This window comes from Vespa velutina, chromosome 1, assembly GCF_912470025.1.
Source record: "Vespa velutina chromosome 1, iVesVel2.1, whole genome shotgun sequence".
NCBI lineage: Eukaryota > Metazoa > Arthropoda > Insecta > Hymenoptera > Vespidae > Vespa > Vespa velutina.
The window spans coordinates 11845682-11872663 of record NC_062188.1 but is presented as its reverse complement, the minus strand read 5'-3'; the positions used below and the strand labels follow the sequence as shown (position 1 = coordinate 11872663).

The 26982-nt window shown below is 39.6% G+C and overlaps 1 protein-coding gene and 1 long non-coding RNA gene across 2 annotated transcripts in view; one reads left to right on the top strand and one right to left on the bottom strand.

Annotated features, from left to right (window-relative positions):
- The window catches only part of LOC124954548 (serine/threonine-protein kinase 17A-like), a 78187-nt gene that overhangs the window by 8061 nt on the left and 43144 nt on the right, over window positions 1-26982 (top strand). The gene's annotated exons all lie outside the window — the stretch shown is intronic.
- LOC124954573 lies at window positions 20424-22505 on the bottom strand. Its single transcript, XR_007102579.1, has 3 exons — window positions 22304-22505; window positions 22013-22213; window positions 20424-21056 (listed from the first exon to the last, which is right to left on the bottom strand). It is a non-coding gene; the product is annotated as an uncharacterized LOC124954573 (long non-coding RNA).

The following is a 26982-nucleotide window of genomic DNA, read 5'->3' as shown; positions in this document are numbered from 1 at the left end:
TGGCATCCGTTCGTCGAGATGAACGGAATGAAAATCCGCTATCCTACGGATTCTCGGATTAAGACGACTATGCGAACATTCTGGATGGACCGGACGAGTTAACGTGACAGAAACAGGCATGCCGTCCGGAAAGTAACGGTAACGGTGCTCGCAATTAGTGCGCCGGAGCTCGGCTTCTCCTCCTGCCTACTTGCTCGGGCCTTGTGTCGCGATCCGCTCGACAATGACCTTCCGTCGACGAAAGAAGAAACTTCAACTTATGCGCTCTCTCTCTCTCTTTCTTTCTTTTTTTCTCCCATTCCAACATTTACGAATCTTCACGGTACTCGCGACACGTGTCTCGAGACCGAACGTACGTTTCACTTCGTTGCCTCTATTTCATGTAAATCGGAATCTCACTTATCGGAGAAAGTATCCGGTACTCGGAATTAAAACGAACTCGATTCAGATACAGTCGGTTAAAGAAATATTTCAGATATACACTTTTTTGAAATTTTATAAATTAATTCTAATCGAATATGAAAATAGAGCAAAATGAAATTTTCGATAATCGTAGAAAAAATTAATCGTGTAAATTAAAAGAAATTGTAGAGAATTTATTTTCAAAGATATTCTTTTTCATATATATATATATATATGTATATATACATGAAATGTATGTATCATCGAAAGAGAGATAATATTATATAACATTTATATAAATTTATATAATCTATATGATCTAAAAGATCGTAAAATCATTGAGTTTTAAGTAAAATACGAATGGAAGAGGAGACGATTTCTATCGTAGTTTTCCGAATCGTCAGTATTATTCCACAGATAATGGGGAATTTTTTTACGGACGAATTGCCGATCCAATCTCATTGCAACAACCACCATTTTCTTGCGACGGTTTTTCGAAGGGTATGGGTCACGCTTCGATTCCTCGTCCAAGATCGAGTATCTTTTCTTCTTCGTCCTCCTCTTCATCGTCGCGAAGGTCGTCTTTGGCAGTCTTCTTCTTCTTCTTCTCAGTTTGGCCGGCGGAACGTGCCACGGGATGCAGCTGCCCAGCCAGGAACGAACAGCTGTTCCTCTCTCCTCGCATATACATCTCTCTCTCTTTCTCTCTCTCTCTCTCTCTCCTCTTTCCTCTTTCCTCTTTTCTCTCTTTTGCGAACCTCGCCTTCTCTTTCTCCTTCGTCTTCTCGTCTTTCCCCTTGTCCTTTCCAGGCTAACCGTCTTTTTCGTTTAACATAACAATGCTGCTCCTCTCAAAGAGGAGGATGTACGTTTTCGAAATACCCTTGGCCCTTCTGCGAACTCTAGCCCCTTCGAATTCCACCACTGTCATACAAGTTTTTCACTTTAAAAAGGATTCTAACCTAAGGAATGAACATAACATTTTTCAAAGCAGAACAATTTTTTCGAAATATCTAATAATACTTCCAGAATTATTTCTTCATACTATTCATTTTAAAGGGTACTATTATTGTTAATATTTGAAGAAAATAAATCGACAGGAAAATATGAAATGACATTTTATTAACATCCCTTAGATAATATCGATCATCAACGATAACGGCGAGGCGGTAAGTCAAAGCCCTAACCGCCCTTCTCAAAGGCAACGGAGTCGGTACCTCTCTTCGACTTTCCGTCGCCTTAATTATACTTATCGACTCATTCGATCGGAACGCCGTTTGCTCGCACGATCTTTCTCTCTCTTTCTCTTTTGAATTGCGGTAGAATGAGAGAGAGAAAAAGAAAGAGAAAAGGAAACTGTTTTCTAGAAAAAAAATATAAATAAATAAATAAGTGAGAAAGAGGAGGAGGAGGAAGAAGATAGACGTTGTGTCGGTACGCTCCCTTGGATATCTTCACGGGTGAGAAAATATGAGGGTGGTATTCGAGCAAGGCTAGAAAGACGAACGCTTTTACCTTATTTCTCTCAAGGTCGTCTCGATCCTTCTTCTTCTACTTCTTCTTTCTCTACTACTTCTTCTTCTTCTTTTTCTTCATCTTCTTCTTCTTGTCTTTTCTTTCCCATGTACATTCTCCAGCAACTAGATAACCGCACATCTGGATCGAATTCCTCCAAAAAAAAAAAGAAGAGAATTCTCTTTTCCTACACCAATCAAATTGATCACCAATTATACACCGAATCCTTTTTTATCCAGTTTATTTCTCCTTTCGAATGTCGAAAGATTTCGTGTAAAAAAAAAGAAAAAATAATTTCGTAGATTCTCGTGATTAAGTTGAACGATCTCTCTCGATCGAGAAATAATACATCCTGCTCAAACAATCTATGGATCGAGATCGATCGTGACTAACAGAGGACCGAGGTGCAGTCGTTGGAAGTTATTACGACACGATGCTTTTAAGAAATGAGTGAACGAGTGCGAGAAAGAGAGAGAGAAGGGCGAATGGATCATTCGCGATTACGCTGTGATCTATGGGTCACGATCCTTTGACGGCAGGACACCTTTGGCCCAGATCACTCCGTGCTATTGTGTCGTCACGATTCGAACGTGTTTCAGCACTTTTCTGTGCCTGAATAGAAAAGAAAAGGCCGCTCTTAATATGTATAAGCGTGTCTTTTTAATTTCGTTTGATTATAAGCGAACGATATTTTTATTTGTTTTCTTTTCTTTTTTTTTTTTTTTTTATTTTCTTTTCTCCTTCTCCCCGAGAAATCTCGACAATATTTTTTTCCTTTTCTTTCTTTTTTCTTTTTTTTCTTTTCTTCAGAGAAAACCATAGAAGAAGAGCACGTTCTTCGAGATCTTGAAAAACATTAACGAGTCAACTCGCAAGGTCTGTTTCCCCATTGGCAAAAGTAAAAACGAGGAAGTGAGCTCTCGCGATCGAAGATAACGAGAGTCGCTAAGGCGCGGTGTACGCGTTCGAAACGAAAAACAGGTTTGGAACCGTGTTACCGAGCAGTCTACACTTTTCTTCTCGTATCCTCGAAAATCAGATTGCGCCTGGTACTTCTCAGGTCCTGTTCGACGCCCACGCGTTCTCTCGAAACTCGCACACCTTTATCTTCGTCTCCTTCTTTCTCATCCTTTGTCTCATTTCGATTTTCTTTTTCTTTTTCTTTTTCTTTTTCTTTTTCTTTTTTTTTCTTCATCTTCTCTATTCTATTTTCTTCTTTTTCTTTTTTCTTTAAAAGTTTTACAACATAATCAACAAAGGAAAAATCAATAAAGATATCTCGTTAATAAAATATTCCAAGCTTTGAAGTTTATTTTTATCTAGTAATCATCGAAACTATAGAAATTCATTCCGCATTTATATATAGTCGACAGATTAGAACTGACGGTACTGACGTCAAACGACATTTCCTTAAAAACACGTTTTGTTATTAAGGTGAAAAAATAAAACCTTAATAGGTCATTAATTAAAACTTGGTAACGTAAGTACCTGAGCTCGTATTGGAGATGCAAAAGAAGTTTGACGGTGACTTGGTAGACGAAGTGAGAGAAGAGGGGAAAAGAACAGGCGGAGTGGGGGAAGTAAGAGAATCGAGGTGGTTTCTTCGTTAAGACCCTATACTCGCCGACCTCGTTACAACGCGGTCGCTCCCCTTCGGCTTCCGTTCGGTTAACCGTAAATTACAACCGCGACCGGTGTGTAACGAGCATAATGGCGACTGTAGTCGGGTGAAGGTCGGACATCTCGAACGAGCCAGGCAAACGAATCGAGCGCGATATTTCTTTTCGAACGAAAGAAACACTGAAACCCGATACTTGGACTCGACTTCGTTTTGTCCAAGAGTCCTCATCGAGATATTGCATATGTAAAAAGTTCTATATCCGTAAAAGATTCATTCACTCGTTCGGTTAAACTTTTTTCTCATTATCGAGAGATATTCAAAATATTTTTTATATTACTATTTTAATTTCCAATGGAAGAAACGTTTCAAGAGAAAAATAGTTTGATTACATTCGATTACAAGTTACCTTGTTTAGCATGATCTATATGAATAAATAAATACTCTTATCGTCGTATGCACTCTTCGTTTCAAACGATTCCAGGATACACTTACTTATTACTTTTTGCGGATCTAGATATAATTGAAATCTTACATGAAATTATCTCTCTCTCTCTCTCTCTCTTTTCTGTTTTTTTTTTTTTTTCAGATATCAAAATCCTACTACTTCGTATTCAGAAACATAAAAAGATGCTGGATTTAATCGTAGAGAACCAGTATTCTTGATCGATAACGATATTCAGTTCGTTCAAATCTGGATTTTGAAATGATCTCTTTCCTGCTCGTTAAATTGCAATATTTAAATATCGCCAACGATTGTAACGTGTCTATTTATCGATTGGGTAAACTATAATTTCCCATTTAGTAGACTTCTTTATTACAGAGGAATCAATTTTGAGCAAATTTTGTTCTTGAGAGGTTGAGAAAACATTGAAAATGAAGTTAACGTGTTTCTCTCGTCCGGTCGTTCTACTTATTCGATAACACTCAGTGGTATCGGTTTGATCGTTGTTGCGGTTCCGGCGTATTCATTATGGCGTATACGCGCCTTGGGAAAAGGAACAACCTTGCCCGCATTTTCTAGCGTGACGTAAGTCGTATCCACCCTTAATACCATGTAGTATATGTTAAAAAGCGAAGAAGGACGCAAACTATCTCGACATACGGCTTTTATTTCCACACACATTCTACTTCTGTTACTTTCATTTACTTTGTCTCTCAATCTTTTTCTTTTTCTACTTTCTTATGAAACTTCGAGGTTACACGAACGTGAAATTATTTATATACGTTGTACACCATATAATATTTCATATCAGATAAATACGTAGTTAGCATCATTTGAATTTTCTTCTAAGGACATCATCTATTATTCTATTCCAAATTCAGCAGAATTTTCTCGTTTTTATAGAACAAGGCAAAATTAGTGATATCGTCGAGGTAAGAAATGATAAAATTGAAGAGAGAGATAAAGGCAGAGTAAGAGATAGAGAGAGGGAGGGAAGGGAGAGTGAGTGAGTGAGTGAGAGTGGGGCAAGAGACGTGTGAGCTACGGGCATAGATCATTCGATCAATATGGTTCGAGCGTCGGTTCGCGAGGCAAACTAGTTGTCGTAAGATTTTCACGAGGAAACTCGATTCGATCAAACTCGTACGTTCGCCACCGATGATATCGCGTAGCTTTGCTTCGGAGATGAAAGACGTAGAGAGCAAGGGAAAAAGAGAAAGGAGGGGTAGTAGAGAGAGGAGGGGTAGTAGAGAGAGGAAGGAGCGGATGCAATTACGAGAGCCGATTATGGTCGTCGGCTATCTATCTCCCTTTTGCGATGTGGACGCCTGGTAACAGGGTTCCCAACAATGTTCTGTACGAATGCGTACGACTTAATCGTGCCGGTATACAGAGCCGTGATCGGCAAGAAATTGCAAGCACGAGCGAGCCAACGAACGCGCGCGCGAGCGAGCGAACGGGAAAGAAAGAAAAAGAGTGTGGTGGGGAGAGGGAGAGGGAGAAAGAGTCGATCGAAAACGGAACGAGAAGATACGTCAAGGTCGTATCTTTTCTTACCAATCCTATCCTCCACTAATCCCCCTTTCCTCCTATAGCAGCATCTCTTTCCCCACGGTCGACGATTCGTAAGAACGCGCATCGCACTTGAATTATCCGATGAGTCCACCACGAGTCTCTCTCTCTCTCTCTCTCTCGCTCTCTCTACGATTTTCTTCTTACGGCCATTACTCGAAACAAGCCACGCGAGTTAATACCCGCGCGTATCGACGACGATACCGCGCTATTATCGGGGACTTTTTTTTTTTTTTTATTTTTCTACGGTGATGAATGATTTTATACAAATGAGAACACAACGTCGATGCGAAATATATTTTTTTCTTTGTCTTACCTATACGAACGAGACTTTCTTTGTTTTTAATATTTTTAACGTCATAATTTGCGTACTATGTACAGTATAGGGACATCCATGTGTCTATATATATGTATGTATATTTACGTAAATAGCCGTGTCCATATACATATGTATGTACGTACAATACCGTTATATCGTTTAATATCGAACCCCTCTGTAATTTTTTGTCTCTTTTCTCTTTTTCTTTTTTGTATTTTTCTTGTCTATTTTTTTTTTTTTTTTTTTTGCACGCGAATGATAGTTGTAAAAAGAAAAGGAAGAATAGAAGAGTGGCAGGGAGGAGGATCCATGAGGCATATCGGTCCGTGAGATCGCTAAGAGCGTGCGACGAGATGCACTCTCTCGCGAGAGAGCCGTATCACGTTCAGGATAAAAACGAGGTTATGGTCCAGCGAACGCGTGCCTCTCGATCCGGTCGTAGGAACGACGACCGCGGCCGTAGCTTTTCAAAACGTACTTACTCGCTACTATGAACTTGCGCTTTGTCTTCGGATTGTTTCTTCCTTCGAGTTGAATCTCGAAGAATAAGAATAATGTAGAAACGAAGTACACCCACGCCTTGTTGGAATCTCAACGCGTTTCTACTATCTCCTCACTCTTTCTCTCTCTCTCTCTCTCTCTCTCTTTCTCTTTCTTTCTCTCTCTCTCTCTCTCTCTCTCTCTCTCTCTCTTTCTTTCTCTCTCTCTCTCTCTTCCTTTCTCCCCTCTCTCCCCTCTCTCCTCCATCTCTCCCTTTCCCACTACGTTCCAGATTCAAGGCCGTGTACAGCCGGTAAACAGACAACAGGACCCAGCTGCGAAGCACTCGTAATGTAATGCGGGTCAATCGACGGCAAACGTTTTGCGATCGGCGATCGTTTCCTCGCTCTCATCCACTACTCCATCGGGTCGATCCTCGATGTCAAGGAGCAATTCCGTTCAACCGTGATATGATCGATTCGCATTGTTGTATTTGTTCTTTCCTTTTCCCTCTTTGTTGTCTTCTTCATTCTTGTTCTTTCTTTCTTTCTTTTTCTTTTTTTCTTTCTTTCTTTTTTTTTTTTTTTTTTTTTTGCATATTCATGGATTATTTTCATCTCTCTCGTTTAATCGATAAAGTACTATTACATACATATTTATATACTTACATATAAGATACATAAAGTTTCATCAAATGTTCATCTTCTCTATATTACTATCTTGTTTTTCTTTTCTTTTCTTACTTTTTCGTATGTGTATCAGATCGATCGATCGATCGATCGATCGAACGATCTGATTTACGCAGAGAAAAAGCGATCGGAACGTGTATGTATTGTAGTTATATATAAAATCCTACAAGATACGCTTACAAGACCACGATTACGTGGTTAATTATATATAAGTGGATGATCGTCGAGATCGTAAGTAAATTAAAAAGCAGAAAAAGAAAGAGAGAGAGAGAAAAAGGCAGACAGAATCGACTGTTTCTCACTTTCGTGATAAAAAAAAAGCATGGTCGATCGGTATCGATACTGTGTTGTTGATCTTTTTTCTCCTCTATGTAGTTTCTTTTTCGATCGATTTTATCGACAAAAACGTAAGTACGTACGATCTCTCAACGAGGACCAGCTCGCAATTGCGAAAATTTGTAAATAGAAAGAGAGAGAGAAAGAGGGAGAGAGAGAGAGAGAGAGAGAGAGAGAGAGAGAGAGAGAGAGAGAGAGAGAGAGAGAGAGAGAGAGAGAGAGAGAGAGAGAGGAATAGCCGAGTGTGTGAGAACGTGGCCTACAAAATATGTGGAACGAGCGTGTAATTTGATGAAAGATAAACGATATATATATATATATATATATTTATTTATGTATATAATATATAAAATAAAAAGCATTTACCCTTATAAGAGACGGAAACGATTGCGTACTGATTCTGGAAGCGCATTCGATAATCATCGGTTCCATGCGTTGTTATATCGTTGTGACGTCAGAAAACGAGAAAGTTTTGCGCCATCATCAATGCGGCAATTAAAACGCGTTCCCTTATTCGGTCGTTGCAAGCACACGCGACGTACCTCGTGCTTCGGTGCACACTCGCGAAAAGTAATTAAACATTCCGGAAACCACGTAGGAAAGTTATCGAATGCGCATAAACTTGCTGCTCGCTTAAGGAAGTTTCCCCTCTCTCTCTCTCTCTCTCTCTCTCTCTCTCTCTCTCTCTCTCTCTCAATCTCTCTCTGTTTCTCTCTATCTCTCTGTTTCTCTCGTGACACAATAAAGTGATTGCATTTTGATACGAAAAGTACATCGAATCTGATTGATCCCTTCAAGCGATTCTAATGAAAAAAAAAAAGATTACGGTATTTACTCGAATATATTTTTCTGGACGATTTAATCAGTCATTATCTAAATTAAACGGGTAAGAAGAAGAAGAAGAGAATAAGAAAAAAAAATTATTCTCTATTTTTCGAAGTTCTCTAGAGAAATATAGCAAATTACGGATTCGATCAGATCCACCATTTGATTTGATATAAATATAATGATATTATACAGTATTATTATTTATTATTATTTTCGCGTCTCTCGTGGAATTAACCAAGCAGAAAATTCGACTCGCTCGAGTGTAAATTTTGCCTTTAATTCGGTTAACCGTTTGTCGGGTTCCTCCTCCTCCCCCTTATTCTCATCTCTTTCTCTTCTCGCATCTATTAACATTTATCTGTCTTGTATTCATCAATCGTAACACGTATTTACGTTCTGAATGGAGAACAAAGCACAGTGTAAGTTGTTACCGACAAATTTTACCTTTGAATTATTTCGTGTACGCCCCCTTTTTTTGGTCGATGAAGAAAGAATGATATGTAGATAGATATCGAGAGAGAGAAAGAGAGAGAAAGGAAAAGAAAAAGAGGGTCCCACGTTATTATTCATTGTCGTTGCCGTTGGATCCTTTCGTGCTTAGCAACACGACGTGTTAGCTCGTCAGCTGAAACTCGAGAATTCGTTCCCCTCGACACGCACATTCTTTACCACGAGGAGGAACAGCTGACTTATTCTAACGCCTCGGTGTATATACCTGTGTATGTATGATATGTATATATATACGTATGTATATATATATATATATATATATGTACACATACACACATACACATATGAATGAATGCATGCGTGCATGCGTGAGTGCGTCATGAGTGCGTGTTCTCCACGTGTGATCGCGTGCAAAACGCGCACGCACGCACACATGCACGCACGCACTGGCTTCTAATCTCGATACGTTCCTATCTCCTGCGAACCATTTCAATATTTGCACGCGATTGCTTGATTGGACAAGAGATAGAAAGAGATAGACAGTATAATGTATAACTAATGTTATTGCATTTAATAATAATAATAATGGTAATAATAATTTTTAAAAAAATATATCCTCCACACGTTGGACATTTAGAGATCGCTAAAGGGAGAAAAAATTTGTAAAAGCCAAACGTGTTATATCACCGAACTCTACTTTTTGTCGAAACTCCGAGGCAAGAGAGTACCGGCCATTAATATCTCTAGGAATTGCAATGTAAAAGGAGGCAGGATATAGCAGGAACGCGTTCGAGAGGCGGAGCAGCTTGGACGGGTGGGTGTAAAGAACCGCGATTTCTCTCTCTCTCTCTCTCTCTCTCTCTCTCTCTCTCTCTCTCTCTCTCTCTCTCTCTCTCTCTCTCTCTTACGCTCGCTCCCCTATTCTCTTGCTTTTCTTTGAAATCGGCTAGGCTCAAGCCGTGAAACGCAGTAAAATATCGTTTTGCAAAGGTACCGAGGCAATAGAGGTAGTAGCTCGCCGGTGGCCGTGCCTAAGACACTTTTACGTTGCTCGCTTACGGCGAGTATAATACGTTCGAGCATGGCGCGCGTGCAAGAGAGAGAGAGAGAGAGAGAGAGAGAGAGAAAGAGGGAGAGAGACAGTCTATGGTGTTGTATGTGCCTATAGAACGCGCGTGGCACAGGTGTGCCCGGTTATTCCGCTCGATTTATTACCTCTTCCTTTATTGCTAGGGCTGCGAGAGGCTCCGCCAAGACGTGCCATCCTTTCGACGAGCTTATATTTTTCAAACGGGAGAAAAGATCTCTTTCTCTTTATCTCTCTATCTCTCTCATTCTCTTTCAAATTTTCGTTAATGTCGTTATCTTCCTCGAGACGTGCCATCCTTTCGACAAACTTATATTTTTTAAACGGAGAAAATTCTCTCTCTCTCTCTCTCTCTCTCTCTCTCTCTCTCTGTGTGTGTGAAATTAACTTCTTCTCTTCTTTCTATTCTTGTACGAATTTAAATTAATTAAAATGAATTTTATCGATACATGTATTTTGGATGGATAACTTAAAATGATAAAAACTAGAAATTAACGTTTGTTATGTCGTAAGCCATTAAAACGTCACGACGATCCTTATCCTTTCGTAATTCTCGTAATATTCTTATGCAAGCTTTCATGGATATCATTCTCTCGCTACGATTGCTTTAAGGACGTCGTTAAGAAGTCTCGCGGACAGGAGAATAAACGCAAGCTAATTGCTAATCGGGTACGAATCGATTGCATTTGCAAATTTTTGCGTTCATCTTTCTGATATTATCGCTCGATTTCAAAATCTCTCTCTCTCTCGTTTTTTTTTTTTTTTTTTTTTTTTTTTAACTTGATTTATAACGTAATTTATAGAAAAGGTATCGTGATGAGACAGTATCGATTTAAATATTTACATCTAGTGTTTTCTTTTTTTACTTGTTTTTTTTTTTTTTTAACGAAACATCTTCTCGAAATAGATAAACTTTCAAAATCAAGATCAATTTTATTATTTCAATATGATTTAGCAACCTTCTTCCGTGTATGTCATATAAATATTATAATATTATTAAGCAAATAAATACAAACGCGAATTTAAAGAACGCATTAAAGAAAAGTACCGAAAGTGGATCGGAAACGAATAGACCGTTTTAGAGATAGTTGAAAGAGCATGTATCGGAGCGACTATGATAATGCGTAAGTTCGCCTAACCATCATCGTTGTTGTCGTCGTCGTCGTCGTCGTCGTCATCGTTATTGTCGTTTCCTCCTTCGTAAAGCAACAGCGTGTATGCAGACTTTTACGTTCCCATTTACAATGTCGGGAGGTGGTGTCCTCATTTCTCAGGACATGCCTTCTCTCTCTTTCTCTTTATTTCGTAATCGAACAATTCGTCTATAAGAGATGCATAGTAAGTAATCAAATCGATGACTCCTCATTTTAATTTTATTTCGTATAAATTCGTTTTTCCTTTTCCTCTTCTTTCTCCCCATTTTTTTTTCTTTTTCCGCTCAAGTGATTTAATAAGAATTCTATAGAGATTGTAGAACTAGGTTTACGAGGATTTAGAACGACGAACTTCGACATCTTCTACGGTGCGAGTTTCTAACGGCATTTTCGACCCTTTGTTCGTTGAGAGACTCACGTTCGACGTCGATTCGTTACGGCAACTTTCCGATCTCTTCGTAGGCCGAATGGACAAAACAGGACGCGTTTGTAAGGAAAGAGAAAGACCGTGTGCCGGACGAGAAAGACAGAAAGACGCACACGCGGAATATTTCCACGTGGGCTGGTCAACCAACGATGACCTGAATGCAGTGAAACTGTCTTCGTCGACGTAGCGTCGTCGTCATCCTCGTCGTCGCCGTCGTCATCGTCGATGTCGACGTACTCGTTGTTCGTGTGGGAAGATAACTCCCGTCTTGTTTTACGACAATTATGATTCCACGTAATTCTCGATCTCATCTCTCCTTCTCTTAATATCTCTTTTCGATGCATTGTGAAAACATCGTAAAATCGAATTTTATTATCGAAAAAGAGATAGGCAGAGTGAGATATCCGCCTTTTTTTCTTCCTCTTCCCCCCCCCCCCACCTGTCTCTTTCTCTTTCTCTTTCGTTCACTCTCGAATATGAAACTTATATTAATTAATTTATTTATTTTTCTTGTTTCAGGTGAGTCTCGTTTCGAAAAGAATATTCCACATACGATTCAATCCGATCCAATCCGAGTAATTATATACTGGTGAGTTCGATACATACATACATACATAAATACATATATCAATACATACAACGTACATATATACATACATATAATGAAATAATTTAAAACGTTTAAACGATCGAGTTAATCGAGATTCCGTCGACGGGATACGACGAGTGAGAAGGATGCAAAAGGAGAAAAAAAAAAGCAGTCAGCACTTTCTCCACCCACGCGTCGTCCTTGCCTCGTCCGTCGCTCGTGCGGGTTTGATTTTATGGTACTTTGTACCGACTCGCTTGTTCGTTCACTCGTTCGCTCGTTTGCTCGTTCCTTCGTTCATTCGTTCGCTCGTTCGTTCGAGATGACCAGATTTCTATAATGGTGGCCTTCGACGACACCCCCGCCTATACGCGACAAACGTCCCTTCACCTTTCCGACTAGCCTAACGACTCGATGCCCAACAGTTTCTCGATGGAGAACAGCAGCACACGGTGGCAACGATGCGGACTACGCGATCGTGCTCAATGAGAAGGAACGCCATTTAACTTGTCTCCTTCTCCCTCTCTCCTCTCTTTTTCTTCTCTTTCTTCTTCTTCTTTTTCTTCTTCTTCTTCTTCTTCTTCTTCTTCTCCTTTTCCTTCTACTTCTTCTTCTTCTTCTTCTTCTTCTTCTTCTTCTTCTTCTTCTTCTTCTTCTTCTTCTTCTTCTTCTTCTTCTTCTAGACGCAATGAGACCAACCCGTCGTTGTTCCTTTTCAAAGCCGCAGCAAACGCATGTATGTAAGGCTTCCTTCGCTTACCGAGTATAGTAAAAGAGAGGGTATCTGTCTCGATAATCGCTACCTGTGTGGCTACCTTAATACTAGACTTTCACGATCCATGGTGTTAACAGAGTTTTCTCGTTCGCGAATATCAGAGACTCTTTGCGTACGTTGTATAACGTACGAACACACCGTTTGGTGTCTATTTAACGCTCGGTCGCGTTCGGTAAACGCCTCATGATCGGTTTTTTTTCTTTTTCTTTGTTTTTTTTCTCTTCTTCTTCTCCGCATTGTCGAACGATAGATTGAACGATTTACCTAGAAAGTGGCGCGATTTACGAGCCTGTTCTGCACGATCGTCGTCCGGTCTCTTCTTGCCGTTTTTATACTATCTAAACGGAGCTCTCGATCTCTAAAAAAAGATAATGAATTACAATGATATCAAATTTGTACTTCGGACGAGGATGATTCGATGGTAGACATTGTGAGATTATTTTAATAAAAATAATATACCGCGTTCTGATCTCTCTTTGATAAAACAATGAAATTTTTTAGATAAACTAAATAAATATCTCTTATAGATGGACAAATATTTTTGGATATTTTGTTCGTACGATTGTCTCTGTACGATTTAATATTTTTTTATGATATAATTGTTATATATATATTGCATTTATTTGTATTATTTATTCAAAAGAGAGAGAGAGAGAGAGAGAGAGAGAGAGAGAGAGAGAGAGAGAAGTAGATCGGACTCGAAAGTATGTATCAATATAAATTATCAGGGGAGTATTTCGGCTCCGCGGAGTCGCGCGCATTGCGTTAGCATGATTTTCTTTCGATATGTAAAACTGCTTTGGAGATACGGAACGCGTCGTCGAGGAGGTCGACGCAGACGTGGCGCCGTTTTAAACGCTTCGCCGTTCCGCTCGGCCTGTGAACTCGCCTGAAATGTCTGAATCCGTGCCATTGCCCAGTTGAACATCGACGTCGTACTAACATCTCTCTTTCGCTTTCTATCTCTCTCTCTATCTCTCTTTCTCTCTGTCTCTCTTTCTCTCTGTCTCTCTTTCTCTTTCTCTCTCTGTCTCTCTTTCTCTTTCTCTCTCTCTCTCTCTCTGTCTCTCTTTCTCTTTCTCTCTGTCTCTCTCTCTCTCTCTCTTACTCTGTCTCTTTTTCTAATCATCCGGAGATACGTCGATCTTTTGTAACGTCGCGCTTACTCGGTTTATTCGATAGACATAATCGATTAATCCGGTAAGCGATACGAGAGCGCACACCCATTCGCTTATCCTATTCTCGTCTATTGTGCACATCTTTTAAAGCTAAGACTCGTAACTACAGTTTTATATTTCTTTTTATTTTCATGACAAAAAATCTTAATTAAAAGAATTGCATAAAATTGTAAATATATTGTAGTACGGGACAAAATTTAATCTGTCTTAATGATGATTTCTTAAGTCGATCATTCTAATCTTCAAATTATAGACCAAATATTCATATAAAATTTAGATTATTTAGGTATCCGAGAGGTTGAAATTTTTTATAAAAAATAAAAAGTATTAAAAATTTAATAAAAAAAATTGTAACCTTCCAATACTATTGGATATAGCAGTAAAAAAAATTTTGTTTATAAATGGAGTGTTATTTCTTTGGTAACAAAATATTAAAAATTCCGATATAAATCAATCATTGATTTACGCAATCCGACAAGTAATTAATTATTCATTTTAATACACATTCACACGAAAAAATCAATTTGGTAATTATAATATTTCTTAAATGTAATAGTTAGGAATTTTTTCTTACTTATCGTTCCTTCAGATTATCTACGATAATCCTTTGACGAAGAAACATTTATTTATGCGTATCAAACTCACCTCTTTACCTTCCTTGCGTCCTTGTATAAGCTGCTCAACGACGGCCTTTGTAGCGTAGAGCTATTGTGTCATCGCAAAGAGTCGTTGCTGTTTCATCGTGAGCATGCGACAACGGCATAGGAAGAGAAAGAAGAAAAAGAGGAGGAAGAGGAGTAGGAGGAGGAGGAGGAAGAGACACCGCGGCGTTCGCGCGACCGGGCATTAAAAGGCAGCCTCGAAAGCGCCACGTGGGCGCTCACCTTCGATTGAGCCGCGTCCCGGACGAGCGCCCTCCTCCCTTCCTCTTCATCTTCTCCACGTTCTCCACCCTTCCTCCCCTCTTCCCTTCATCCTCTTGCAACAATGTCGTCGGCGGTGGCGTTTATTGTCGTGAGAGCATTTCACGGTATTACGAAGCTACGCGCGTGCATTGCACGTGAGCGTGTTTTACGTATATGCGTCCCCTTCTCTTTCTCTTTCTTTCTTTTCTTTCACTCTCTTTTCATTAATCAAATAGTATTCAATAAATATTCGTACAAATTTCTTAAACATTTTAATAAAAACAGGACATGCATATATGTAGATATGTTTATACATACATGATAAGCATGATTATCATAGATCTATTCATATTTGTTTGTTCTTTCTTTTTCTCTTTCTCACTTTCTTTTTTGCTTTCTATTTTTTTTTTTTTTTTTTTTTTTGATCTTATTATTAGTTATTTTCGTTGTGGTCATTATATTTGATAATATTTGTAAATATTAACAAGTCATAAGTAAATCATTTTCCTTTTTTTTCCATTTTTATTCTTTTCTTTCTCCGTAGAGGATTCACAGATCAAAGTAAGCATAGTCTTTGATCAGAGTTCGTACAGAACGATAGCAAATCTCGATCCATCGATTCCATCATCAATTTCGTTTTATCGATCCAAGAGGAGGATACGCCGTGGGGGGAGGGGGGAGAGAGAGAGAGCCAATACTTTTTCTTCGTCTAACATCGATAGCATTTGTATTTGGGCGGTATCAAATTGAAGAATGCAGCCGAGACACGCATAGGACCGGTTCGCATGGCGCAAAATAATTCCTACCCAATAAAATCGACTATAAACGGTGTTTATGCGATAGTCCTGACATTTTTAAAGTTATCTCTCTCTCCCTTTTTCTCTCTCATTTATTACGCCTTATCTTTTTTTATCTTTCTTTTCATCTAAATCCATACAATGACCTTTCCGTGTAATTTTTGTGAATTGTATAAAATCACTCTCCCTTATATCCAATAGAAAGAAGAAAAGATTGGATGAGCGAGAGTGCATTAACATAACATGGTGACCGAGGATCGTTTGGAATATAATGTTTTTTCATTTGTTTTTATTTAACGCAATCAAGAATGATCGATCGTAATGTCGATGAATATTTTTAAGGATGAAGGATATATCGTAAAAGGAAATTGTAAATATATTCGGTATCTTACTTATATTATCAAACAAGAAGGAAAGATGAAAGAGAAGGCTTCCTTTTGTTGTAGCTCTAGAAACCTAGATACCAAAACCGCTTAACCGCTCGTCGATCGGAAGAGGATCGACCGGATTAAAAAGCGAAGCCAAACCGGTAGCCATTGTCGCCGTGAAACCTCACGGAGATCGGTTTTAATGCCGCGAAATCGCCATATAAACGCACCGGCAGATAAGAGAAGAAAAGGGAGAGAAAAAGAGACAAATAGAAAGAGAGAGAATCTCAAACGAATCAAGGAGTGAAATTTTACCGCCTTTCACCATCCGCGCCTACCTTTTCGATCGAACCTGCTTCCGTTTCTTACGACGACACTTCTGCTTTTTTGCTCTCGATTGCAAGAAATCAAATACCTTTATCGATCACGATAAAACTATAGGAGGAGAAAAAAATCCAATGAAAAATATGAAATCTGTATGTGATTGTATCTCTGTGTGTGTGTGTGTTATAACTTCAGAAAAAGATAATATTCTCGATGAAACGATCGATCGCGTGCGCCCAAGCTAGCTCCTCGTTATAACGTCATATTAACAAAAAGGGCTCCGGATGTGGCTCTGGTAGTAGAGAGAGAGAGAGAGAGAGAGAGAGAGAGAGAGAGAGAGAGAGAGAGAGAGAGAGAGAGAGAGAGAGAGAGAGAGAGAGAGAGAGAGAAATGCTGAACGACAGCTTTCGAGCGAGGGAACAAACTGCCGAACGTTATTTTTAGCCAAGTTTGTTTATTCTCGTCTTTGGCATTTTACTCGGATATCCTGTTTGATGACTAAACATTACACCCTGGATATCCCGCTGTGTTTCCTCCTTATTGCTCTTTTCCCTCTGAGAAAACTATCGAGATCATTTATGAGAGAGCTTCTCGATCGAATGGACCAACTCGATCGATTCAACTACGCTTTCTATGTCTATAAATTCATATAGTGAAAAAAGAGAGAGATAGATAGATGGATATATATATATATATATATATATATATATATATAAAGACAGAGAGAGAGAGAGAGAGAAAGGGAAATAGAGAGCTATTAATAGCTTCCTCATCGATTGGGGCTTCGATCGGGTTAAGAGAGCCGATTAGAAAAGAACAACGGTTAGGAAGGGTTTAGATCTCATGGACGGATTTAGATGCAGCGAAAGGTAATATCGATCGTGTGCTCTAAAATTAAAGATCGAAGGATTCGGATTGCGGTCGTTAGTCGTCGCTTCCCTCTACCGCATCACCGTTCTCTCTAAAACCTAGGCTCGCTTCCAGATTCGTCGGCGAGCCTAGAGAGAAAGAGAAAGAGATAGCACGGATACGAATATATTCATTCTCGGGAACGGGACGGGACGCGAGAGGAGCGTGCGCGCGAGCGCATTCCTCGAGTGCGAGCGTCTTGCATTAGCGCTGGCGCCAGTACTCTCTCTTCCTCTGTCTCTTTTTCTCTTCTCTCCCTCGAGAGAGAGAAAGAGAGAGAAAGAGAGGGAGAGAGAAATGCTCCAGAAGGAAAAACACTTTTTGCGGTTTTATCGTCCCTATTCCTCTTCTTCACCCTACCCTTCCTCTCAGTCTCTTTCTCTCTTTCTCTTAGTGAAACTTACAGAGGCTTATTCGAAGACGACGGCCTTTGCACCCTTTCTTCTCAAGAAGAACGCGACCCTCTTTCCCGATTCCCCTCTTTTATTACGAGCGCTACGTAAGCCTCTCTAGAACAGGAGTACCATTCAAGTGTTTGCTTCCGTGGTAGTTTCGCGAGCTTCTATGGGCTTACAAGCTCGAAGAACACAAGATTTCTTTTTCGCTTTTTATTTTCTTTTCCGCTTTCTATTTTTTTTTTTTTAATTTCTTTCTTCCCCTTTTGTTTTTCGTGAAAGAGAATTTTATCGTTAAAAAGAAAAAGATTTAAAATAGATAGAACGATGAAATCGTTTTCTCAGGCGAAATGAAGAAAAGAAAGAAATATCGAAGAATTAGAAAATGGCCGTCGATGTGGTTCGTAAATTTTAAAACATCGGAGACTCGAAGAAGCCGTCGAAAAAACGGCAAGATGTTCTCATAAAATTCTTTCCTGCGACGTGTGTGTGTTGTGTGTTGTATGTGTGTATATATATATATATATGTGTCTTGGATCGATAGATATTGGAGAAAAGGACATCCTTCTTTACTCCTTCCTTCGGTCGGCAGCTAACGACCAAAGATGGTTGATACCTTCGTGCGAGGATGCAACGTCGTCGTCTTAGATATCGTGCGACAGCTGTCAAAGCCAGGATGGAGGAATTCCTTTGGTGTTCCACGTTGGACCTTGAACCACAATCTCTGGACTTATCGAGTTAGCCTTAAGGACGTAGTACGTTACACGTCCAAGATAACCGGTTCTAACTGCTTCGGACGATAACACTCGAGTTCGCCACAGGACGCGTCACGTCTCGTCGTTTCTTTTAAGAAAAATTCCTTTTCTATTACTCACCTCGATACCTCTTTGCTTGTGTACATAATATCTACATGTGTTTCATTGAAAGAAAGGGAGAAAAAGAGATTTGGATGGGAACGTGAATAGGTATACCTGCTTTTATAATCAAATATATTTTTTGTTTTTCTTTATTTTTTCTCATTTTCTTCTTTTTCTTTTTTCTTTTTTGTTAATCTTATCGATCAAAGATCAACTTTAAAAGACTACATTGAAATTACTTCGATTCGGATTTATGGTTCGATGGTTCGCGCCAAAATCCGAACGATCCGGTTGGTTGTCGCTGTTCGACGTGTTCGGAGCAAAAGGAAGAAGAATATAATAAAGGACGTTGGTGTGGAACGGCACCACGGGAAATGGTCGATACAGAACAGCCAGTGACTGGTAATAAAACGAAACGAGTTTCGTGACCCATCCTCGTCCTCTCTCGGCACAGTAAATTATCCCATCCGCACGAAAGAAAAAAAAGGTGAGAGAGAGAGAGAGAGAGAGAGAGAGAGAGAGAGAGAGAGAAAGAGATGGCCACGTTGATAATGCTATTGCATGATAGGAGAATGCATTCGATTGTAACTCTTGATTTTTTCTACTCTTCATTTATTAGGGCATAGAACGTTATTATCACGGGTGCAGAACGATTCGAAAATCTTGTACATGATGTCTGCAATCGGTTTTACGAAAGCTTTATGCGGAATCCAAGTGAACTTTAGCTTGCGATAGGAATGAATTTTTCTACAAATAGTGGCAAACGGACGCTAAGAATTTTTCAAGCGCCACGTAAAAGCAGCTTTTACTTCGCTATTGCATCCTTTGCGGTTCGTGAAGCGCATTCCTCTACGAACAAATCTCTTGTGATGGGTTTCACCTTTTGTCGGTACAAATGGCTAGAAAGAACGTCGTTCGTTTTCGTCGCTCTTTCTCTACCTGAAAGGATCCCGAATCCCCGGGAGCAACGAAAAAGCAAGAGCAAAAGATCAAGAGGGAAAGAGAGAGAGAGAGAGAGAGAAGCTTTTTTTCTCGCATCCGTCTATTCGTTCGTCCGACGTCATGAGTAATCCCTCTGGAATTTTGCTGAAAAAGTACTTTTTCCGCGAACGAATCCACATCTTCTTCCTGCCTCCGTTCTGTATCTCGATGTTTACCAAATCCTTTTTTTACTCTAAACCCCAACGATTCTCATTTCCTTCTTTGAAAAGTACTTAACTTGGATAGGAGGGGGGAGCAGATCAGAAGGGAAGAGCAGGACTTCCTTTTCAATATTTTCTCGTTTCTTTCATTTCGACGTAGTGCGTTTGGTTGTAGAATAATCTCTAAAAGTTTTGAAAAATATCGTCTATTGATTTTATAACCTTGGTATTGCGATTAGGTGTGGCACGAGAAAGTTTCAGAGAGACCGGTCTCTCTCTCTCTCTCTCTCTCTCTCTCACTCACTCTGTCTCTCTCTTTATTACTACACTTCGAGCAAAGGTTGAAGGACATAGTATAAGAGTTCGATCATTGAACGATGATCGGGTTCCTCGATCTTTCAATCTTGCGATCTTGCTCGGCACATCTCGGCTTGTGGATAACGCGGCTAACCTTCATCCGTGGACCGTTACTCTGCCCCATCGGACCCTCCGGCTACGGCTATTCAGGTCTCTGGGTCCCCCATCGTCGCGACGCCGAGCCGAGCCGAGGACGCGCCGTCTCACGCAACTCGTCTCTCTTGCGAGCGAGCGTCCTTCTTCGCGTTCCTCAGCTTCCTTGTGAATACAGACTGAAAGAGAGAGAGAGAGAGAGAGAGAGAAAGAGAGAGAGAGAGAAAGCCGGTAGCCAGTAGTATCGCGAGACAATCGTACCTATATGAATAATTGTATCTCTCGAGTTGCACCAGATACATTATTCTTTTTCTTGGAATGATTTTTATCTTTATAAACAATTGTTTATATAAATACGTATGTATGTATATACGTATGTGTGTACGTATTTATGTTTAATCGTATTGCTCTGATGAATATATGGTTATTAGAAGGATCGATAGAAATAGAAGGATCCGTTACTTATTTTAGATTAAAATAGATACATAGAAGATCGTAGGAAAAGTCTTAGATTTAGAAAACTCTATATCTTCGTTTCGAAAGTTATTTTTGGTGATATCGTCGAGTTTGAGAGACACCGGTCTAAGCCTGCGAAGCACTAAGGAATTTAGCTCATCCGACGTCTCTCTCTCTTTCTCTCTCTCTTTCTCTTCTTTCTTTCTTTCTCTGACTCTATAAAGAAAGAAAGAGACAACTCTCTCGTTGCCATCTTTATATTCTCGAAGCTTGCTCTTTTACAAGAGACACATATCGGTTCATTGCTGTTGCTGCTGCTGCTGCTGTTGGCTTCTCGCGTGACCGTCGTCTTCCGCAAGTAGGCCATGTGCAAAGTAGGTCTCCTCAACGAACAGGAGGGGGAGACGGCCCCGGTGAGCGAAGACGTTCACGTCGCGTCCACGTCTCGTCCAACGCGTTCTGGACCCATGTCGATCCTCCTCCTTCGCATACTCTCAGATCTTGCCGATTCGTGCGAAAAGCCAACCGATAAGTACGGGAAAACGGCGTGTGGCATTATTTTCAGAGAGGAGGTCACATCACGTCGATTCTGAAAGCGGGAACAGATTTTAATCTTAATTGACTTTGATAATACCTTGGTAACGCCCAGAATCCGTGTCCCGTAGGAGACTTCGATCGATTTTCGATTAAATATGACGGCGAAGGAGGATGAACGAGGAGGAAAAGAAAGAGAACGTGTAAGGGAAATAAGGTAGAGAGAGAGGAAGGGGCTGTGACTGGACTCTGTCAATCGATGAAAATATTTCTATATCCACGATTTTGAAGCACGTTCGTTTTCGAGAGTAACGGTATATACTATACTCTTGGTATGATTAGCCGAAGGGTCCCTTTCACGCAACGATATATCATCGGCACACGGCTCTCGTATAACGTCGCTAACGTAACTGCAATTATCCGTTCGCTCACGTGCAACGGCCTGCCGTCGTGCGGCCTTCTCTTCATGTACGCCTTTACGAAAGGACTTCTTCGTGGTAATCGTGGAAAAGCAGGTTTACGAATGGCTTGATTTATCGGTACGGCCTGCCGTGCCTCGATTATCTCTTAAGACTTCGTCTTCGAATAACCCGCTGCTCCATTACTTCAACTTAAGACGGCTTACTGTTCTATCGGAAGCGTATTTTCTAAACATTACCTTCTTAGCCGAATATAATGCATTTGAATTGCGTAATCTGGCTTAATCTATTTAATTCGAAAGCGTTTGAATATTCTTTTTATTTGTTTATTTATTTTTTTTTTTTTTTTATTTATTTTATTTTATTTTTTTTTTTTTTTTTTATGTAAACATGAGAAATCAATTAAAAATAAACATAACAAAATTAATCGATTAATTAATTAAAACAAAATAATCAATTGATCATAAATCAATTTTATAACTGTTTGAAAGAATAAATTGATCGTCCCTTTGAAATAAAAGTTAAGATCAAATCTTTTAGAAACGGCTCCCAATGGCAAATTACGAAAGATAGGCAATAGCGTCTGACTCACTTGGGCATGATTCGTCGAAGATCGAGGCGCGCGTTCACGCCCGACATGATTCAACGTCCGGCCGTTGGGCCCGCTTGAAATTCCATGGCATATTCCGCATGCCTTTGAACGCAACCCAACAGTTCTTCGCATACAAAAGGGCCTTGTTGCTACGGGGCTGCTGAGCTCTCAAGGATGTGATAATCTTTCGAGTCGTTCAACCTTCGACAATATCGTTGTGTTTACGGCAAGATTTATTATCGAGTATGAGTGTCGTAATCATTGTCCTATCAGTTTTTTATTTGTTGATACCTTTGTAAAATTATAAAAACCATTATATAATTTCTCTAGAAACAATCCATCATTTTGGAACAGATACGATTCAGGTTAAACAGGCATATAATGACTCCGACCAAAGACGTCATTCAACGCCGAAAATCCTCTTAAACCTGTAAAATAATGAAATATGATTTACGTTCGTCGGCATACCGATAATATATATATATCCGCAGGAGGAAAGTTAACGAGGACAGGCTCGATGGCGATTGGCAAATACATATATACATACATACATATGTATATATATATATATATATATATATATATATATATATATATATATATTGAGAACAGTTGAAGAACACGCGGAGTTACAAGAAAGTCAATCTAGTTCGTCGAGTCTAACGGTGGTGCGGTATGATGTGTGGTGTGTTTGCTCGTAGTAGTAGTAATAGTAGTAGTAGTAATAGTAGTAGTAGTAGTAGTAGTAATATTAGCAGTTTGTATACGGTGTGCACGCGCCTTGCGTTGACGACGAAGTATGTACATACGTGAGTGAAAGAGACCGGAGTTGGAAAAAGGTTATTACTTCCCTGTCTCTGTAAGACACGGTGATACGTAACAGTATCACGGAGCCAACCAAGGCCGTAAATCAGACGGTTTTCAGGAGCTGAGGCTGAACTCGGTCTCATTAATATCGACGGCTTTCGATCTTATTCGTTTTTTTCTCTCCGTCTCTCTCTCTCTCTTTCTCTTCCTCTGTTCCTCTCTCCGTTTGAATTAATCGTTTACTTTAGAACGTTCTCGAAATAAGACATCGAGCAAATAACTGTCTCGTATAGAGTAGGGAGCAAGCGAGAGATGGAAAAGTGGTCTAAAGCAGGGCTAACGGAAGGTTACTGACTCTGTTGAGTCATAAGGTGCAGCCAGTATGAATCGTGTGTCCGCCAAGCAGCAGTCAGCCCAGTCAGCCAGCCAGCGAGCAGCAACGCGTCGCTCTTTGCCACGCATTGTGCGTGCAGGTTGCACGGAGGGCTCATGAACGATGCGTACCTACTCCGACCACGTACCGTGAGTCACGTGGGAAGCATGCGTGAAGTTATTCGTCGGCAGGTTCGGCGGTTTTACTCCTTTACCATCTCATTCTACCTCCTCTTAATCTTTCTCTCTCTCTCTCTCTCTCTCTCTCTCTTTTTTTCTTTCTCTTATTCTCTTTTTTTCCACCACTAATAAGATTCATCGATATCTCATGAGTATCTCACTTTTCATCGTATCTGTAATCGACTTGATAACATACACACATACATACATATATATATTTGAATTATTATTCTTAATAAAACGACTTGGAATTTAAACGATAAGGAAATAGTTTATGCGTCTAATGACTTTCGACAAAGTTGATAAGATGTCTGATAAATATACTTACTTAGTCACTTATTTACTTATTAATTTTCATTCGTATTAGAAACTTAGTTATTATAACGATCCTCACGATCGCCTTTTATTCAACACATGAGAACTTTGCACGGTCATTCAAAAAACTGTACGCTATTAAGTAACGACTATGTGTCAATGTCAACCTGTTTATACAATAAGCGACAATAATATTTGTTAATCCTAACTACGGTGCATCGAACTCTCCTCCCTCTCTCTCTCTCTCTCTCTCTCTCCCACTCTTTCTCATTCGCGACGTTCGAAGAGACGCGATTCATTAACGATACTTCTCGAAAGTCAAAGGGAGAGGAAGGGAGAGGAAGGGAAAGGAAAAGCCATCGTGGTCTCTCTTGTGATCAATCAATGAAATTCCATCATTATCTTTTTCTCTTTCTCGTCAATGCTTGATTTGTGCGCATCGACTCGTAACGATATATTCACGGTCGTTATTAATCCGAGCTGACTAAAGTTCGATCGATTCTCAGGATTACTTTGCTTTTCTGGTTGATCACTGCTAAACGATGTGGACCTTTATGGAGATCACGTGAATGGTCAATAAAATTGTCATTTCGATAATAGTCATACGACCGTGTTTCGAGTTGCCTTGAATAGATCGACAGAAAGAGAGTCTTTGTCGATAATTTACCACGAGTCTCGGACGCAAGATAATAAAAAGAAATTACGATCAGTAGAATAATAAAAATGTAAAATGACTTAGACGACCGATCGTATTGAGGGGATCTCCTCCTCGTCGTTTTATCACACGTAATTGAGCTTCCTGTTTGGTCATGGTATATATCGAACGTTTCCAAATAATTCGCTTGTAATTAGATCGAAGTAAATTAGTAACCCAAGTATGTAAGTCCTCTCTCGAAAGTAGTTAAGATTGTGCTACGATGTTGTGCATTTCAATTTTGCCATTCCGTTCCAATACCGAGGAAAATTCTACGACGGAATCGAACGAGAAAATGGTCATTCGTGAAAGAAAAAAGTATCTTCCTTTCTCTCTCTCTCTCTCTCTCTCTTTCTCTTTCCCTCTTTCCCTACTCCCCTCCTCTCTGACAAGTTGCATTCACATCCGGTCGCATATTCGTGGACAGTCCTGATTAGCGATGACTCTTTCGAGGGTCTCGCGAGCCCTTCCAACAACTTCCTTTTCTCTGGAGTCTTTGCCTTTTAGCACGTCGAGGATACAGGATCTCCTTTGTTAGCGCGCTCTCTTCGAAAGACGGCGGCGCGCCTTCGTTTGTCTAGGCCCAAGATGGCCGACGGCGATTTCTCAGGGAAGCCAACTTAAATTATAACTTGCACGATATGGACCCGATTGAACGGTCAATTGCCGGCATTATGTAAATATTTCTCTAGGAAGATGGCAAGATTAAACCGAGCCACGTACTACGGAGTAATAATGGAACGGAGAATTCCAATTAAGCAACGTTACGGTCGTGTGCAAAGCAAGCCGTGCACGATCTTCGTACTTATTATTTTCATATTTGACGATACTCACGCTTCGATCGCCATTATCGTTATTGCCATGCCTGATAAATAGAATATTCGTTTCGATATAAATAAAATTTAAATGATTTTGAAAAAAATCTCATTATGCGTAACGACTTAAGTACACCACCTACTTGAACTTTATTATTCCTCGCCGTCGCAATAACTTTAAGTAGTCTAATGCGGTTTCGACGATAGAAACACGTAATTTTCATTTGGTCTTATTGGACCATCGTAATACCCTATTCCACCGATATTAATTCCAATTATTTTCGACATAATATGTAAATAAATTTTTATTATATTTTAATCATAAATGAGATTTCGTTTGAAGCAAATTTTATTCGAATTTTGTACGAAAACATAAAGAAAATAATTGATAATAATATTTATTTAATTTTGAAATAATACGACATTTTATTCGCGCATTTACTTTGAAAAGTTACGAACACGACGACGAAATATATACAAATTTCTTTTTATTCTCTTTTATTTTTTTTTTTTTTTTTATATTTTTTTAACTAGGTTGCCTCGGTAGTTTCTTTCCTAACGCGAAGCGACCTTAAATTCTTCTTCTCTCCTACACAAACATTAGAAGAAACTTTACACAGCGATATAGTAAGTATTAGTGCGGTCGAGATCTCCGGTACAATGCTGCGAAACGATTTGCACATGAATGCGAGCCCCTCATCCGTTTTCAGGCCGGATGCATTGCCCGCCTTGCACCGGATGCGGACCGTCCTCCGTAGAACAACCGCTTTGGCCAATTAGGTTAACTATTACGAACTCTCTTGCCCGCATATTTCTTATTTTCCCGCGAAATATTCAACAACCTTTGCACTTTATATCCGTCCTCTTCGGCTATAACGAAGGGGGGAAGGGTGGAGGTCATGCACGCTCTTCGAACAAAATGTCCTTTCCAAGAATAAAAAGAAAAAATAATCATTACGGAGACGGAAGCGAAACTTGCTTTACTTACCTACCGTAAATTACAAGGTTTATAATATCTTTCGTACAAATACAATTTTCTTTTTTTTTTTTTTTTTTTTTTTTTTTTTTTTTTTTTACTTTATTTTTATTTAGAATCCTATGGAAGAAAATCAATTCTTTATTCAATGTTAATAACAAGAACGATAATATATTAAAAATGATCTGTTTGGTTAAGAAAGTTCAATAAAAAAAATATTTCGATGAATTTCCATTCGTTTCGTAGAATCAGAATGGAACGTGTCAAACCACTCATAGTGTATTTTCAAAGTCGTGTGTAAGTACATGGTAAAACGACATAAGCGATTTCTCTCGTTTAAGTGGAACCAATGTACTTTCGCGAGGAGGAGAAAGAGGAAGAGACAAGCGGGCAGCTGCCGCAAAGTTTTGTCGGAGTTATTAAAGAGTCGAGGCGAATAACGCGATCCCGGTGTTTGCACCGTTTCGTTATTGCCGTTAGCAGCAGCAGCAGCAACAGCAACAGCAGCATTATCATTATAAAGACGGCAAGAAAATTGGCGAAGATCGTTCTAAAATAAAGTCTTACAAGAGCCCCGATTCGATCTTATAAAAGATTTTAGAACGATTGGAAGAATTATAATCTTGTAGGATTCGCGCATATTGTGGCTTCTTTCGGATTGTTCTCTAATGTCGCAAAAGAGTGCCGTCTTTCGAAGATGCCGGCAAGGACGTCAAAGTATATAATAGCCGAACGAACGAACAAACGAATGAATGAATGAATGAATGACTGTAATTAATGAAGTCACGCTTAGTCGACCCGACTCAAGGTC